Source organism: Giraffa tippelskirchi, chromosome 8 (genome assembly GCF_054371585.1).
Source record: "Giraffa tippelskirchi isolate mGirTip1 chromosome 8, T2T-mGirTip1v1.2.pri, whole genome shotgun sequence".
Lineage (NCBI taxonomy): Eukaryota > Metazoa > Chordata > Mammalia > Artiodactyla > Giraffidae > Giraffa > Giraffa tippelskirchi.
This window is the reverse complement of record NC_137282.1, coordinates 5,295,601-5,309,134: the sequence shown is the minus strand read 5'-3', so window position 1 is coordinate 5,309,134 and position 13,534 is coordinate 5,295,601. Positions and strand designations below refer to the sequence as shown.

The following is a 13,534-nucleotide window of genomic DNA, read 5'->3' as shown; positions in this document are numbered from 1 at the left end:
ATGCTGTGGAGACTACTTCACCAGTAAAATAAGAAGGCAGTGACTTTCTGGATGGTGTGTTTAGGAGGGCAGATTTTAAAATGACATCTCATATCTGGTGCTTGCCTAGACTTAGAATCACTGAGAATTCTTTCGTTCTTAGAACTCTAATAGAAATCAGTATTTGTTCATCATATTATTCTTGCATCAGGTAATTCATTAGAAGGAATATTTTCATTTTACAGGTATGAAAAGTAAACAAAACAGAAGCGGAGAATCAACAGTAGCATATCGTCTGTTAAGCTTTCGAGGACTTGGCTCATTGTTTTGCCAGAGGCCTGAAAATCCCCAGGAAGGGGGAGAATTTAAGGTCACTGCTGTGAAGGAGCTATTACTTGTTAAAAAGAGGAAAACAGCAACCCTGACCCACTTTATCTTATTTTTCTAGGGGGGAGAGAATATGTATAGTAGGCAGGTTAGCCTAGAGATTAGATTTGGGCTCTGATTTCCTTTTCTGTAGGAGTAAGATAACTGTAATAATATTCGAACAAAAAGACCTAGGAAACTCCAAATGTAATCATGAGACTCCGCTGCTCACAAAACCTCCATTGATTCCCCCCACCTTGGACTGTACCGGAGCAGAGAGTAAAATCCGTGATGTGACCGCATATGCCCTGCTTTGTCTAATCCTGGCGCTGTTTACCTTCTCCCATTTCCTCAGCTACCCCACGAGCCAGCATCAAGATGGGTCTACTCGGGCCCTGGCCAGTCTTGAGTGTCCATTCATACTCCGTTCTCAGAGCTCGGCATGTTTTTTAAACTTTTTATTTTGTATTGGTGTATAGTTGATTAGCAGTGTTGTCTTGGGTGTACAGCAAAGTGATTCAGTTATGCATGTATTGATTCTTTCTCAAATTCTTCCCCCATTTAGGTTGTTTTATAATATTGAGAAGAGTCAACATGTTTTTAAGGGAGCCTCTCCCATCCCCCTACCTTGCTGTGTTCACCACTGATCGGTTATTTAAGCAACTAGTTGTTGAATGTCTTTCACATGCTTAACTCAAGGCACGCTTAATGCCTCTGGTTTACTCCTGTATCTGTATCACCTGGTGCTCCATCTGATGCCTAGGAGGGGCTTAAGTATTTGCGGAATAGAAGGAAAGAACAGCTGATTGCAATACTCAGTCAACATTAACAGCTGTTAATTAACAGAGTAATCCTGAATTTGTCTCACTCTCCCTCTGTTGCTTGATCTGCCCTGTTTTCAGTTGCTCAGGGTTCTGAGACGTCGGCCCAGCTCTGGGGACTGGTGGTTTGCTGCCGTGTGCGGTAGGAACTTTATGTATGTCTGCACTCACTGCCACGAGGGAAGGTCTAGGACTCTGATCTTGGACCTGCTGCCAGCATAAACTTGCTTAGCTTTCAGGGCACTTCATCATCGTTAGATATACTAACTGTAGTGACACTACCTTAGCTTTCTCTTTATAAAATTCATGAGGTTTCCTGTTTAAATGTTTGTTGCAGATGACTTGTTCTGCCACGGGCACCTTTTAGAAAGCTGAAAAAATTTTAACTCCTGGTTCTGTCTGAAAAAGCTGAAAGATGTTTGTGAGAACTAAGACTGCTTTTATATTTATTTTACTCTCAACTAGTGATACTGCTCAGACAGTCTCCTTTAGAGTGGCTTCTAAAACAACCTCTGGATAGTCAAATTATAGTACAGCTGAAGATTAAAATCACAAACTCTGGTGACAGGACTAGACTAGGTTCCTATCTCCCCTTTACTACTTAGAGCAGTGGGACTTCAGGCCACCTACCTTCCCAGCCTTGGTTTTCCCATCCTGTAAAAAGTAGTTTATTATAAATCACACCAAGTTGTTTGGCGAATCTCTTTCGCATCATTGAAAATAATGACGTGAATATCCCACACCAGTGGCTCTCACTGGTGGTGGGAGGGAAGGAGTTTTGTCTCCCAGCAGGACAACAAGCCTGGAGATGTTGTCATTTGTTTCTCATGATGGGGGTGAGTGGGTGGGTGGGGGAGAGGTGGTCTGTTACTGGCTTCCAACAGGTGGAGGCTGGGAATGCTGGTAAACATTCCACAATGCATGGGGCAGGTCTGTTTTTTCCATTTATTTTTATATTTTTATTTATTGGTGAAGGAAAGTGCAGTGGTCGTTTTCTGGCCATACAAGTAATCTGGGACAGCTGGTGTTCAAAAAGCCCAAACTCTCCCATGGGTTTCAGGGAAGGGTTTTTACTTACCAGCTCTATGACCTTGATTCTTCTACTTAATCTTGCTGTATCTCAGTTACTTAATAAAATGATGGCAGCCTGTATGGGAGAGAAGTTTGGGGAAGAATGGATACATGTGTACGTATGGCTGAATCGCTTTGCTGTGTGCCTGAAGCTATTACAACATTGTGAATAGGCTATGCTATGCTTAGTCGCTCAGTCGTGTCCGACTCTGACCCCATGGACTGTAGCCTGCCAGGCTCCTCTGCCAATGGGGCTTCTCCAGGCAACAATACTGGAATGGGTTGCTATGCCCTCCTCCAGGGGATCTTCCCAACTCAGAGATCAAACCCAGGTCTCCCGTGCTGCAGGTGGATTCTCTACTGTCTGAACAGGTGGTGGGGGGCGGGGGAGGCGGTTAATAGGCTATACGCCACTATAAATAAAAAGTTAGAGAAAGGATGGGGGTGGTCACAGGGGTTAACATCATCAGTCCTCGGGCTGTAGGAGACCTGGGGGCTGTGTGCTTGTGGTCATCAAGTAATTAAACATCCTTCACCTGGTGAGGGTTTTAGCATCTGTAAAACAACTCAGGAATGGGCATCAGATACCGTTAGTATTATCCAGGTTCTTCAGGGAGGAGTTTGTCCCGGGAAGACCTCGTGGGGTCCGGCTCGGTTATAGAAGGACTGTTGAAATCCATGCCTTTCTACCCCCCCCCCCGCCATCCCTGCTCCGGGCCCCTCTGCCTACTCCAGAGTATGGGGAGTCACATCCAAAGTGAGGCAGTGCTGGGAGGGAGCTCGTTGTGAAACCAGCATCAGGAGGCCGTTTCTAGGGTGGAGCTGAAACCACACAACTCAGATGGGACTTGAACCCCTCTGTCTTTTAAACTAAAATCACACACCTGGTCTCAGGTCTTAATGCAGCTCAGGTGCCTTGTGTCTCATCGCAGAAAGAATTCAGTGAAAAACAAAAGTGATAGGGAAGAGAGATGGGTTTATTCAGAGAGGTACACATTCTGTAGATAGAATGCAGTCTGGCTCAAAAGGTGAGAGCAGCCCCAGGGCATGGGGCCATCTGGGGAAGTGAGAGTGACCCTGGGAGAAACACCCCCCAGACAGTATGGACTGGCTCAGAAGATGGGGGGCAGGACGGGTCTGTAAAGAATCATCCAGTCCAGGGACTTCCCTGGTGGTCCAGTGGTTAAGACTCCTTGCTTCCAATGCAGGGGGTGTGGGTTAGATCCCTGTTTCAGGGAACTAAGGGGCTTCCCTGGTGGCTCAGCTGGTAAAGAATCCGCCTGCAATGCGGGAGACCTGGGTTGGGAAGATCCCCTGGAGAAGGGAATGGCTACCCACTCCAGTATTCTGGCCTGGAGAATTCCATGGACTGTATAGTCCATGAGGTTGTGAAGAGTTGGACATGACTGAGCCACTTTCAGGGAGCTAAGATCCCATATGTGTTGTGACGCAGTCAGAAAATTTTAAAAAATTACCCAATCCAAAAAGTCCGTAGTGCTCCTGGTTGAGTGCCTGCTTGCAGTGAATGGTTATATAATCTCTGCAGCTATTAAAAAAAACCAAGATGTCTATGCACAGACAGACAGAAGGATTTCCAGGGGTCACCAAGTAAGTAAAGCCACTCAAAGGGATGTATTTATTTATACTATGATCTCTTAATCACTGCCTCTCTTCCGTGCACACGTGTGTTTCCACATACATATGAAAGTTCTGGAAGGACAAATACCAATGTGTTAATCACTGATATCTATGGGGGAAAGACATGTTAAGGAGTGTCTGTATTTCTTACTGGACACACTTTTTACTGGATTTTTATAGCCAGAAGCTACTACCTTTATAATTTGGAAAATTCCTAACTCATACTCTTCCTGTAAGAATTAAAGTAGATAATGAAAGTAAAGTGTTAGTACAGTGCCAATATATAGTAAGCCAATAATAGTTAAAATTATTGTTTATTAGGACAATTCTATATTTCTTGAAAATTGAGGGAGTTTAAGAAGTGAATACGGTAATTAAAAGATTTCATTATTGATTTTCCAGAGCTTTGCATGTGGCAGCAATTCATTTTTTTTTACCACAGAAATTTCCTTCTGTGCTTACTGAAAGAACTGTTCAACCTTACATCATTTTTGGGGCACATGTATTAAAGGAAACCATGAAATAAATTGTTAAGGGTATTCATGTTCAGGATACGAATCTTCTAGATCAGTGATCAACCCAGAGGCATCAGTGAGCCTGTCTTTCCCATATGCTGTCATCCTTATTTCTGTCAAGTGTTGGTGATACAGTATTTGTAAATTTTATTTATTTTTTTGTGGTGTAGTTTGCAGGATTTTAGTTCCTCAACCAGGAATTGAACAAAGCAAGCCCTTGGCTGTGAAAGTGCCAAGTCCTAGCCACTGGGCTGCCAGGGAGTTCCCAAAAGTAAACTTTTTAATTAAAGTTCATTTAGCAAAGTATAAAATTAAAGTATGCCCAGTGGGATGAACTTTCAAAATGAATGTAATCATGTGCTCACCTTCTAGTTCAAAAAATAGAAATTACCAGCACCCAGAATCCTCCTACAGGCAACCACATCCTGACTTCTAACATCACAGGTTAGTGTGGCCAGTGTCTAATTTTTATATAAAGGGAATCATATAGTATGTATTCTTTGTTTGGCTTCTTTAGCTTAACATACATTTGTGACACATTTCTGGTTGGTGAAGCAGTGATCATTATTATTGCTGGACAGTTTTCTGTTGTGCATACATATGATAGATCCAGTATACCATTGGTTGTATCTGGTTTGGGGCTACTACAGATAGTGTTGCTTTGTACATTCTTATGTGTGTATGCATTTCTATTTGTATATGACTAGAATTTTCGGTTCATATTCTATATAAATGTTTAGCTTTGGTAGATACAGTTTGGTAGTCAACTTTTCCAAAGCAGTTTTGCTAAGCTATACACTACTCACAATATATGAGACTTTTTGTTGTTTCATGTCCTCACCAACAGTTGATATTTTAATGTTAGCCCGTCTGATAGGATGGAACTCCTTTTTAAGTTCTAAAGAACTCACTAGCACTTATTGTTGTCCCCTTTAAAAAAGTATGAAAGTATGTTTTTGAGTATTCACAAAAGGAATGAATGAATGTCACCAAATTGTTAATAGTGATGGAATTGTGGGGTCATTTTGTTGTTTGCTTTAATATTTATACTTTTTAAACTTGTAAAATAAACACATTACAATAACAGAAATAATACAAAAAGTAGCTGCATTTCCGAAAGTATTTTCATTGAAACAAAAATTCAACAATGTTACTAGATATCTCTGTAAACAGTTGCAAAGCTAAATCAGTTTGCCTCTGTTCACAGCAGGGTCACTCAGAGACCTAGAGGCTCATGTATCTGATGAATCTCTTACCCATGGGTACTCCACAGCAGTGTGCATGGTTTCTGGGATTTACAATTTCCAAAATATCCACGAATGACTCAAGGAGCTAGCATGTGACAAACATTTGCAAATGCTGGAATGGGAGATGAAAAAATGTAATACGTAAGAATTATTTGCCTTTTTTTTTTTTTAAATAGTTTTTGGTTGAGCTGGATCTTCGTCGCTATGCGTGGGCTTCCCTAGCTGGGGTGGGGGCTACTCTCCAGTTTATGGTGCTTGGGCTTCTCATGGCGGTGGCTTCTCTTCTTGTGGGGCACGGGCTCAAGGCATGCAGGCTTTAGTAGTTGCAGTACTTGGTCTCAGTAGTTGTGGCTTGAGCTTAGTTTCTCCAAGGCATGTGGAATCTTCCTGGACCAGGGATCAAACTTGTGTCCCCTGCACTGGCAAGTGGGTTCTTATCCACCGGACCACCAGGGAAATCCTATTTGCCTTTTTGTAATTTATTCTTATCATAGATGGAGTGTCCATAAACAAGTCTTCCCTGGATGACTGAACACTCTTGAGAATTTTTAATGCTGCTTAAAGTATCTTTTACTAAATGAATTTGAAGTTTTCCAGAATGTGAATCCGAGTCCAGTCCCTTGGTACCTCTATATTTTCCTTCCCTACATCTGAAAGTTAACCATTTGAGAGTTTTCTATGATTACAAGACTGGATTTCTATTATAAGGTTTAAAATCATGTAGATGGAGAGATGTCTCAGGACTCAGAGGTCCAAGATCCAGGTGTTCTTTGATTCTTGGACTGACTCCAAAAAGCAACTTATTTTGTAACAAGGTGGGATAAAGCAGAATCAGGTTAGTTTCCAAAAGTGCTCACCAGTCACACAAATTATGGATGCTTGTCACCATAGTTCAACAATAAAATGTAACAACTGAAGGGTTTTACCAAGGGCCAGATTTATTCACCAGTATTGCCAGCTTCCTACCACGTTGCCAAATAGGCTCTATTGCCAAGTATGTTAGCCAACTTGGCAGTGTGACCAAAGGGTGTGGCTTGGACCAAGAGAGACTTGGGTTTGAATTTCAGTTCCATCATTTATTCAGCTCTGTGACTTTCTATGACATTTAATTTCCTCGACCATGAAATAGGAATGCTAATAATTCTCTTAGGGTTGTTGAAAGTTAACTAATATGTGTGAAAGTGCCTGCCGAGTACTGTCCTAAACAGATAACAGGGTTCTTGATAGATGGGGTCTTCCTTCTTCGTAAAATGAAGCATCAGCATTGGCTGGGCTGCAGCTGATCTTCCATAAGCAGAACATATTCCACTTTCTCCACTCAGTTTCAGCCAGTCTTCTGCCCCCTCCCCCAGTTCTTTTTTCTGGTTCCATAATCTCATTTCTTTCCCTCTTCGTACCATCCTGTTTTTCACTCCTAAAGAAGAGCAATGCTTTAATCAATATTTTTAGAAAATATATATATATTTTTATTTGGCTGCAGTGGGTCTTAGCTGTGGCTCCTGGAATCATCAGCTTTTGTTGTGGCATGTGAGGTCTCTAGTTGCATTCTATGGACTCAGAGTTGCTCCACATGGGGGGTCTAGTTCCCAGACCAGGGATGGAACCCAGGCTCCCTGCCTGATAAAGTGTAAGCAACTTTCTCCTCTCTGATATTCAACCAAGAACACTTAAAGAAACAAGACTTAAGGATCCAGGCCAAGTGTCAGCACCATTGTAAGGTGGGTGAGATGTTTTGCTTTGAGGAACTTTTTGATATGCCTCAAATTCATTCTTTGAGAAGCTGTTTGTTGAATACCTACCATGTGCCAGGCTTTCTAGGATTGAGTAGCACTGTGTATTGTACCATTTACTGATCAGACTGGTCTTTCAGTTTTCCCAAACAAGGTTTAACCCAGAAATATATTCCTTAAAGAGTTAGCATTCTTGGGTTTGCTTTGGGATTTTTCCACATTCAAACCGCACTCTCAAAGTGAAGAAGAAAGCTATCAAAGGTATCAGTTACATAAGATATCTGGGTTAATCTGGGCTTAATTGTTTTAGAAATAGGGAACAGTTGCTTTTTGTTAACTGGTACACTAAACGGTGGAATGTTTTCAAACTTCTGACTTTTAATTATCACCTTAGGTAACCTATGGGTATCTTTATTGTTCTGTTCCAGAAACCCCTCTAACTTTGAAAATTTTCCATCTTAGATTCTTCTGGTGTAGAAATTTCTCACATTTCCTTGCCCTGACCCCTGGCTGCCTGCACTACCTCCATTACATTAAAAAAATATATAGGATATTTTAAAATATATCCTATACATTAAAAAATATACTTTAGAACTTGACAACTCCAGCATTAGAGTTCCTAGCTCTTCTGAAATGCAAATAGTTGATTTAGGAAAGCCACTGCTATCTTATTTCTTTAGATCTGAATCTTGGAAGCTTACTAAGTCACTGAATTTGATTCTCCAGAGATTTCTAGTGTCAATACAACATAGTGATACACATGCTAGGATCACATCATGTTCTGTGGGTGAAGGTCAGGTGAATGATGGCTTCCCCAAGATGGAGTTTGGGTTTCTGTGGTGGCTCAGTGGTAAAGAATCTGCCTGCCAAGCAGGAGATGTGGGTTCAATCCCTGGGTTGGTAAGATACCCCAGAGAAGGAAATGGTAACTCACTCCATTATTCTTGCCTGGGAAATCCTATAGACAGAGGAACCTGGTAGGCTACAGTCTATGGGGTCGCAAAAGAGTTGGACATGACTTAGCAACTGAATAACAACAAAGATGGAGTTTGCTCAGAACAAAATGCTGTTTTGAAAGCCTGAACCTAATGTTATTCCCTTTCAAAGCCCAAGTACAGCCTTTTAAATGATATGCTAATCACATGCTAATTATATTTTTCATATTACACAATTTAGTAGAGTATTTAAGAGGTCTGATCTATACCATCTAAAGTAAGTGAAAATGTCCATTCTGTCTGTTCAAGTAATTAAAGATGTCTATCACCAGAGGATCAGCATAGCTTGGCTTGGCCAAAACCAATCAAAATAAACTTCTTCAAAGCAAAAAGTCAAACAAAACGAACCTCCCAGAATTATTATAGGTAGAAATTGAAGACTGTTAGCCTTTATCTGTCTTCCCAGTGGTGGTAATAACTCAGGAATGTGGTGGTCATTAATGTCTTCCACCATCAATAAACACCTGTTATCTTTGGTGCATAAGTATCTTTTTAAAAATAAAAATATGCTTAGGAAATGCTTGGAACAATTAGTCTCAGAATTAATAATCTTATTATAATATTTAGGATAGAAATGCTGAAACACAAACAGCTACATTGATGGTAGCTTTCTTCCTTAACATGAGCATATACTTCTCAGGAAATATAACAAAGTAAATTACATTGAAAACAATAGTCATTATCTAGAAAACCATTTGTTGAGTTTACTGAATTGTTCTTATTCTTTGCCCAGCAACTTTGTATGTGTTATTGGTCTATAAAAGCTAATATGATGAGAGGGAGGGAGAGGTAACATTGCAGACACTGAATTTTGAATGCAAATATTAACTTCGTTAAATGTCACTGAGTGAAAGATTAGCACCTCTTCCCTCACCTCCCAACTGAACCTCAGTGGTGGAACAAGATGTAATTTGATTGGAAACTCTATTGAAATTTTGCCACATATCTCAAAGTATACTTTTGAATTACTCTCTTCTTAGTAAAACTATTTATTGACTAACAAATCTGCTGTATATAAGCACAATGAAATGTTTGACACATCAGGTGGACTGTCTATTGACTAGCAAATGGATACACATGAATTGTTAAAGTTTATCTCAAAACTATCAATATATTACAAAAGGTGTAAACTCAAGGCCAAGACTACATCCTCATAATCTTTTTGAATTACGAGGTCCTGAGTACCTAACATGTAATAGGCATTAATGTTTTTATTGCTACAATAGCAAAACATAAGATCTAAGACTAAAAATTCTGAAGTAGTTAGATTACGGAAGCTACTCAGAAAGCTTGACTAAATAAAGGACTTTATTTTGACAGTTAATGGTACTGATTGTACAATTTTTTCATTTTGTCTGGTGCTAGCTATGAGACAGAAAGTAAGTCTTTAAATGTAATAAACACATGAGTAAAAAGTAGTATTACAAATGAGACAAACCTTGACATATAGAAGCTTTTTAAATTGAAATGTTGATTTACAATGTTGTTAGTTTCTGCTGTACAGCAGTGATATACATATATACATTCTTTTTAATATTCTTTTCCATTATGGTTTATCATAGGATACTGAATACAGTTCTCTGTGCTGTACAGTAGGACCTTGTTTATCCATTCTATATATAACAGCTTATATCTGCCAATCCCAACCTCCCATTCTATCACTCCCCCAACCCCCTCCCCTTTGGCAACCACAAGTCTGTTCTCGGTGAGTCTATTTCTATTTCATAGACGAGCTCATTTGTGTCATATTTTAGATTCAACATATAAATGATATATGATATTTCTCTTTCTCAGTCTGACTTATTTCACTCAATATGACAAGGACCATCAATGTTGCTGCAAATGGCACTATTTCATTCTTTTTTATGGCTGAGTAATATTCCATTGTATATGTGTACCACATCTTCGGTGGCTCAGATGGTAAAGAATTTGCAGGCAATGCAGGAGACCCGGCTTCAATCTCTGGATTGGGAAGATGCCTTGGAGAATGAAATGGCTACCCACTCCCATATTCTTCCCTGGAGAATTCCATGGACAGAGGAGCCTGGTGGGTTCTGTGACCACAGTCCATGGTGTCACAAACAGAAGGACACAACTGAGCAACTAACATTTTCACTTTTTTCACCACGTCTTTCTCCATTCCTTTGTCGATGGATATTTGGGTTGTTTCCATGTCTTGGCTACTGTAAATAGTGCTGCTTGGACATAGGGATGTGTGTATCTTTTTGAATTAGTTTTGTCTTGATATATGCCCATGAGTGGGCTTCCCTTGTGGCTCAGCTGGTAAAGAATCTGCCTGCAATGCGGGAGACCTGGGTTTGATCCCTGGGTTGGGAAGGTCCCCTGGAGAAGGGAAAGGTTTACCACTCTAGTATTCTGGCCTAGAGAATTCCATGGACTGTATAGTCCATGGGGTCACAAAGAGTCAGACTGTCACATGCCCAAGAGTGGGATTGCTAAGTCATATGGTCATTCTATGTTTAGGTTTTTAAGGAAGCGCCATACTGTCCTCCCTAGTGGTTGTACCAATTTACATTCCCACCAACAATGTAGGAGGATTTCCTTTTCTCCACATCCTCTCCAGCATTTGTTATTTGTGGAGTTTTTAATGACAGCCATTCTGACCTGTGTGAAGTGGTAGCTCACTGTAGTTTTGATTTGCACTTTTCTAATAATTAGCAATGTTGAGCATTTTTTCATGTGCTTATTGGCCAGTTTTATTTTTTCTTTGGAGAAATATCTACTGAGGTCTTCTGTCCACTTTTAGATTGACTTTGTTGTTGTTGTTGAGGAATCTGAGCTGTTTTTACATTTTGGAAATTAAGCCCTTGTCAGTTGCTTTGTTTGCAAATATTTTCTTCCACTTTGTAGGTTGTCTCTTTGGTTTTGTTCTTGTTTTTTGTTGTTTTTATGGTTTCCTTTGCTGTGCAAAAGCTTATAAGTTTGATTGGGTCTCATTTGCTTATTTTCATTTCTATTGCCTTGGGAGTCTGACCTAAGAAAACATTGGTACAATTTATGTCAGATAATGTTTTGCCTATCATCTCTCATAGAAGCTTTTTAATATGGCAATTATTGCTATGATTACTCAGTAAATGGAAGTTATTTGACAAAGTCCCAGAAGGGAATGCTGCACTGAAGTTCAATACAATCACTTTTATCATAAATACATGTTGTTGGCTGCGTGAGGTTAAACAGGTCATTGTGTCTTCAGGAGCTGAGAAGCTTGTGATCTAGGTACTTTTTCCCATTTATTGTGAAGCTCTGCTTTAAACTGTTGATTTGCATTTCTATTCAACAGCTCCTTTATTTGTGATTCTTTTAGGTAAGTCAGTATTTTTAAGAGAATAAACCAAGTTACATTTACTAGAGTGTCTTCATGCTTAGAAGGCTAAAGACCTCAGTACCTCACATACGAAGCAAGTGAAAAGATGAACATGAATTTCCATTAACCCATCTGGCTTTTGAATATATGATTTTATTCATTTGAAAATTTGAGATTGAAAAGCTTTGAAAACTGATGTTTAAGAAAAAGATATGGATATAAATTTTATAGCTTGGCTTCTATTTAATGCATATATCTTTATTAAAAAACCTCAGAGCCCTTAATTATTTACCCCTTTTCAAACTTGTAGAATATGTGTGTACTTTGAAGAAGTAAAGACACAGTAAATACAAGAGCAAAAATCCTCAATTTAAGGAGGTGCAAACAGAGAGGTCCATGAAGGTAAAATAACAAGGCAGGGATATTTAGCTGATCAGGTTCAGCCCAAGACTAGACCCTGGTCTGATTTACAAGCTGGCACCTCAAGTTCAAGGTAAAGAAAGGCTTCACTGTTCTGGACTAAAGTCCCAGATATGCCAAAATTACATGGTCGCTAGAGAGCTAATTAAGAACAACTATGTTTAAATGATTTCCACGTTTCAGAGTTCTCCACCTCTTTAGATTCTGAAGTCCGTTGAAAGCTGTGACCCGAGACATTTTTGTTTTCCCTTGAGGGGAAACACACAGTTGGGAAGTTCACAAAAATACACCGTTTCACCAGGCAGCTATAAGGTTTTCACCTTCTTAAAAAGCTCTCTTGTCCCAGCTACTTGGTGGCACGTCGTGCCCTCAAGTACTCGTGCTGGTTGATAGTTAGCTCCCTTTTAGGCTGTCTCAGGAGCCAGGTTATAAACTACTTGAAACCAAGGCCCGGGTTTTATCTTGAGCCCTGGCACAGCCTGGCACAGGGTGGCATGGATTTCTCCCCAAGAGCAGGACCGAAGTAGAGCCATTTTCGTCGGCCAGGCTGAGGTGCAAGCTACGTGGGTGATTTTCTTAGAAAGCTTTAAGGTCAGTGACACGATTCCTTGGTCGGTGCGCTGGGACATTGAAAGGTTAAACGTGCTCCCTCTTAAAGACAGGAGGAGGCACGGCTGTGGACGGAAGAGGCTCAAAAGTGACAGAGACATGCTCTCATTGTTTGGAGGAAAGAGAAGGTCACCGATGAGGCGAACCCTCACGCCTCCCGGTCTCCTTTCCCTGGAACGTTCTCGGCGCCCCCCTTTGTCATCTAAGTTCCTTCAGAGCGGGTTTTCCTCCAGACGGGCCGGGTCCCTTTTGGGGTGAGGTGGGGGGAGAGAGAGAGAGGAGATGGAGGAAGGGCAGGTCTGAGGGGAGGCTCCTCTCACGGCGGCGCTCACCCGGAGCCCCTTCTCGCACCAGCGCTCTGCAACGTCCCGCCGGCGGTCACAACCTCTCGTTAAAAATACTTTCCCTTTGGGACGCCCCCGGCTTCTTCTGGCCCCCTCCCGCGGTCCCGGGCCGAGGAGCACCCCGCTTCTCCCGCTGGTCTAGAGGAAACGGCAAGCTTGGCGGATTCAAAACCGAGTCGAGGCTTATCCTTCGCCGCCCTCAGGTGACCCTTGGCAGCAGCCCCTGCGCAGCCTTCAAACGGAAAAACCCCTCAGAGATACCACACATACACACACACACACATACACACACAAAAACCCCAAGTCTTCCCTTCGGTTGCTACCCGCAATGACGTTTCCCCCCCTCGGGTCCCGCCCCTCCGGGGGGCTTGGAATTTTGGGATAGGCCGAGAGGCTTGGCGACAGGGCCCCGATTGGGCGCCGCGGCGTGAGTGACAGCGGGGCAGGCCGCTCGCCCGCCCTCTCCCCGCCGGC

General features: G+C 41.5%; 1 protein-coding gene across 1 annotated transcript in view; it reads right to left on the bottom strand.

The window, feature by feature from the left end:
* Positions 1 to 5,496: 5,496 nt before the first annotated feature.
* RARB (retinoic acid receptor beta) overlaps positions 5,497 to 13,534 on the bottom strand; it is a 1,227,259-nt gene continuing 1,219,221 nt past the window's right edge. The window contains exon 11 of the transcript XR_014062369.1: positions 5,497 to 7,051. The gene's annotated coding sequence lies outside the window, so the exon portion shown is untranslated. The remainder of the gene's footprint in view (positions 7,052 to 13,534) is intronic.